We start from the raw sequence: 5159 nt of genomic DNA, 5'->3' as shown, positions 1-5159 counted from the left end.
TGAAAGCAAAACCAGTGTGAGGCTCTCTTGTTTAAACTGCGACCCTTTGGACGAGGACACGAGGCTTGACTCCATTTTCATCAGAAGGCTGATTTATTATGTTATATATTATACTAAAATACTACATTACAACTATACTAAAAGGACAGAGAGAAAGGGATCAGAAGGCTACCAAGACAAGAATAGAATAGGAATCAATAACAAAAACCTGTGACTGCTCACAGCCTTGGCACAGGTGGCTGTGATTGGTCACTGATTGAAAACAATCTACACGAACTAATGGAAGATGCACCCATGGCATTCCACAGCAGCAGATAGCCATTGTTTACATTTCTTTCCTGAGGCTCTCAGCTCCTCAGGACAGGAAAAGTCCCAGCAGAGGCTTTTTCCCTAAATTATCATGGCAACATCTCACCCTTTTAAATTATTAAATTAAATGGAAAAAGAAATGTTTGTAATTTCTTCTACTAGGGCTTTGTAGAAGAGAGAACAACACCTCTTGAGGTTCATCTGTTGCCAATCAAAATCTCAATCATTTGCTGATGTGGAATGGTCAGGGAAATTCTTCACCTGTAGAACATTCAGGGAAATTCTTCACTTATCAAACATCTAATTATATCATATCACTAAAACAATCCTAAAATATAAGAAAATGCAAAAACTCATGCAAGGAAAGTTCATTGTTTCAAGTCCAAGCAGCTGAATTTCAGGACAGAGTCCATGGACTGAAGATGTTCTTTTTTGACATCTCTGGAAGTCCCCTTTGGTCCTGAAACAGGCTTGCAGAATTCTGAAACAAAGAACTGCTAAAGAAAACAAGAATTAGCAAACAATTCATTGACAGTCATGAAACAATTCAGAGAAAATTTCTGGAATGCCCTGGCCACAGCCCTTCATTGAACCGCTTGGGCTGAGGCTAATTTTTGGCTTTTCAATGCTTTTGAGCTGCTAGCTCTTTCCACTTTTCTTTATTATTATTTTTTTTTTTCATTAGAAGAAGAGTAGCAGCAGCAGCAGAGTGTCTCTAGGACCCTTGGGTGGCTCTGGTCCTGGTGGGCGGACCAGAGAACTCAGACTTGGCTCACAGAATGGTGGCCTAGGTTCTTGTGGGGAAAGCAAAGTTTTTGAACTCAGCACTGGATGGGGCGATGGCCCCGGCCCAGGGAAATGAGTTAAACGGCTTAGAACTAGCTTGTGAGGCGGGCTCTGTACGCTCAGAACTTGGTAGGACTATGCTGCTAGTGTTTTGAGAGTAGAAATGACAAAATGTTTTTTTTTTAGAAGCACTGGTGCACACTGGACGCTGGAGAAGAGAAGTTTTCTCAGGAATTGTTATTTTAGATTTGAGGGTTTCTTGTCTCCAGAGCAAGCGAGCAGTGCTTGCTTTGCTCTGTGTCTCTTGTTTTTGTAAGGTAAATGTTATTTTTTCTGCTTTTTGCTTTTTGGCACTACTTTTATCTCTACTGGGTTGGGAACTAGAGGTAGATGTTACAGGAGCCAACTCCCCCACGCCGCTGGGGCGCTCGGGGGAAGGCAGGCACTTTAACTTCTAGGGAGAAGCTCTCAACTATACGCGAAGTGATTTAAAAACTATATTGATTTTGAACACAGCCAGCCGAACGGCTCCTGCAGTCAGCTGGAGGGTTATGCTTTTTTTACGGAAGGACAGGCTTTTCGCAGGGTTTGATGTGAATGATGGAGTTTCGGAAACCTGCGGGACAACTGGGGTGGGTGGTGCAGGCAGCACGGGCGCTAGTGTCGACTTTTGAGGCGGTCTCGTGGGCTCAGCACTATTCTCAGCAAGCTCTTGCACTGCAATTGGATCGGCAGGGAGCGGCGGGACAGGCGGGGGCGGCGAGCTCGGAGCGGGGTCAGCCCGCGCAGGCGCCGCCTGCACCGTTGCGAATTCCGTTGCCGGCTGGGATGCAGAGAAAGAAGACACGGAGGCAGCTCCTGCAGCTCCCGGGAACAGCAGCACAGCCGGGGAATCACTGTTGTTAATCGCGCTGCCTGGCAACACGGGCGGATCGGCGGGAGGCGGTTCCGGGTGCCGCGGCACAGGCGCAGTCATCAGAGCCGGCGGAGCTGGCCCGGGCGGCTGCGGGGCCGCGGGCGGAGCCGGCTGAGGCGGAGCCGCGGGGTCCGGCGCCTCCCGCGGGGCTGGCTGAGGCGGAGCCGGATCCGCTCCCTCCCGGCGTGGGGGAAGCGGAGAATTCCGCGGTGAAGTGGGCGGGGCCGGCCCGGAAAGCGGCGGGCTCGGCTCCCCATCCCCCCCAAGAGAAGGAGCGGCGGGGGAAGGTAGATCTGTTTGCTCCAAGGGAGCGGAGAAAAACTTTTGCTCAGCTGTGGGCAGTGCGGGGGGAATGCAAACTCGCGGTTCGTCTTCTTTGAGAGGCTTCTCTCGTGCCGAAGCTGGCGGGGACAGAAAACGACTGCGCGCCCGAGCCATGATGTCCCTCGCATTGTGCCATTTTGCGAAAATAACAAAATAAATGTGCATGTGCACTAGAAACACCTCTGGGTACCCAACACCCTGGCCTTCTGCCCAATGAAAAGCAGTGTTCAAGACCTCCCAAAAATCTAAATCAAGGGAGTAAACGACATTTGTAAAAAAATCTATGAAATTTTGCCCATCTGAAAAACTCATAACACTCTCTCTCCCACGTATGATGAGTAATTCTGTCCTCGCGTCCCCATCTGCACCAGAATTTAATAACTTTCTCCTCTGACGCAGTAAACGGAACCTGAGCTTCCGAAGGTACATTTTCCCAACTTTCCTCCCACCTTTTGCAAATGGCAGGATCTTCAGAAAGGGAAAAAATAACAGTACCTCTAGACAGTGTCCTTGTGGATCCAGCTGTGCAGCTCTGCTGCTCTGCGGTCTCTGGACACAATCTCCAGGAAAGTCCAACAGGTTCTCCTGTTCGCCTTGGCTGTGAACTCTGCCCATCTTCAGGGTCTCGTTTCTTCAGCTCCAGGCTAGATTCCATGGTCACTCTTGGGGTGACCATCAGTTTCACACGTCCAGGGGTCACGAATTGTTGCTTTGACTTGGGCCCCTGGTGCGAGGACACGAGGCTTGACTCCATGTTGATCAGAAGGCTGATTTATTATGATATATATTATACTAAAATGCTACATTACAACTATACTAAAAGAACAGAGAGAAAGATCAGAAGGCTACAAAGACAAGAATAGAATAGGAATGAATAACAAAAATCCTGTGACTGCGCACAGCCTTGGCACAGGTGGCTGTGATTGGTTACTGATTGAAAACAATCCACATGGACCAATGGAAGATTCACCTGTGGCACTCCACAGCAGCAGACAGTTATGGTTTACATTTCTTTCCTGGGGCCCTCAGCTCCTCAGGACAGGAAAAATCCTAGCAGAGGCTTTTTCACTAAAAATCCTGGCAACAGAACGTTGTCAATACAATTTTTGTGAAATCTACATGAGAATCTGAGGAGATTACTACACAGCTTGGATGCTAGAGGAACTTCTGCAAATAGGTTACAGGGTATTTATTTAACTGATTCAGAACTTTGCTTCAGCTGGCAATAGTTCAAGAATTTTATTTTCTAGTGTCTTTTGGTGGCCCACATTAAAAAACAAAAAAAAAACCACAAAACAAAAAAAAAACAAAGAACAAGTTCTGTCCTTTTCCAATTTCAAACAGATATTCTTTTTCTTTACCCATGAATTATGACAAAGCAAGTGACGTTCAAAGTCAGCATTCAGAAAGAGCCCTGAGAAGAGACTAGATGTATGCCAATTCCCTCTTGCTATTCAGCTGATTTTATATACTAGCTTTCTGTGTCTCTAGCTTTTTATATGATCTCTGTTACTACAGCCACTTCCAAATCTTGGTAAAAATTAGTAATTTCTCCACCTTCACTTTGTGGGAAATTGTGGGGGCAAAAAAGTAGCATTGTTTAGTCCAAGTTCAAGCAGAAAAACAGAAATTCAGAAATACATTCTGACCCTTGGCCAGTTTTAATTTTTATTTAACAGCACCCACAAGGACACCGTCCCCAAGTGAGGGGAGTGGGGCACGCAGAACTCACCGATTGTGAGGTCACGGGCACATCTCCAGGGAGGCCTGAGGTATAACCGTTGCTGTACATCAACATTGCACTCAGAGCTGAGGACAGGATCCCGAGAGGGAGCTTGCCCAAGGCTGCTGAGCGAGTTTTGGTGTCTCTGAGGCATCTCTCTTCACTCAAGGAAGGATTGGAAGGCTTTGTCAGGAGGAGAAAGGCCGGCAGTGCTGTGGCACAGACCGTCCAGACATTCCTCCGTACCCACAATGGTGCAGCAGAACGCTGCTAAGAAGCGTCCCCCTGGCAAGGAGCGAGGTGAGAGCCAAGTCTCCCTCCCCACAGATGGCAGAGGGGGAGCGGCCAAGAGCAGCAGAAAGGGGAAACAGGAGATCCACAGAATCACCCCGGAGTAGAGGCCCTCCTCTCATGGGCCAGAGGAGCCAGGCTGGGCTGTGGGCACCGGCACTTCCCCTGCCCTTTAGCCAGCCAGCAGGGCCTTGGGGACAATGCTGCAGGGACATTTCCTGAGCTCTACAAGGTGCTCACTCCCCCTGCCCTCTCTCTCTCTCCCCAACGCACACCGTGTCACCGGGCAGAGGCAGACGCAGAGAGCGGCAGCTGCCTCTCCGGACATGCCAGGCCGGACCAGGCTCGTCGCCTTGGAGACGTTCATGGAGACAGCAAGCACAAGACTCGGGCAGCCAGAAAGGAAAACGCATCCGGCTCAACCGCGTGCCACTGCTGCGTGCTGAGACCAGCAGCCCCAGCACCGCCCCTCAGGCGGTGTCAGGGCAGTCCCAGGCCATGGGGCTGGTCACCAGCAGCAGCAGCAGCTTGCCCTGCCGAAAGCAGGGCCTGAAGCGAGGCCACCCACGGGGAGACACGGAGCCTCAGGCACCCAAGAGCCCACTGGCAAAGCGCCGCAGGTTGGAGGATGGTCCAGCCCCTCAGGAGGTGTCAGGGTGGTCCCAGGCCGTGGGGCTGGTCACCAGCAGCAGCTTGCCCTGCCGAAAGCAGGGCCTGAAGCGAGGCCACCCACGGGGAGACACGGAGCCTCAGGCACCCAAGAGCCCACTGGCAAAGCGCCGCAGGTTGGAGGATGGTCCAGCCCAGAGT

At 50.3% G+C, this 5159-nt stretch overlaps 1 long non-coding RNA gene across 1 annotated transcript; it reads left to right on the top strand.

Annotated features, from left to right (window-relative positions):
- The first annotated feature begins 3046 nt into the window (after positions 1–3046).
- On the top strand, positions 3047–4760 carry LOC135299858 (uncharacterized). The gene is made up of 3 exons (XR_010361699.1): positions 3047–4107; positions 4228–4358; positions 4640–4760. It is a non-coding gene; the product is annotated as an uncharacterized LOC135299858 (long non-coding RNA).
- Positions 4761–5159: the final 399 nt, after the last annotated feature.

This window comes from Passer domesticus, chromosome 4 (genome assembly GCF_036417665.1).
Source record: "Passer domesticus isolate bPasDom1 chromosome 4, bPasDom1.hap1, whole genome shotgun sequence".
NCBI lineage: Eukaryota > Metazoa > Chordata > Aves > Passeriformes > Passeridae > Passer > Passer domesticus.
Note: the sequence above shows the minus strand (reverse complement) of the source record. Positions and strands in the feature narration are given on the sequence as shown.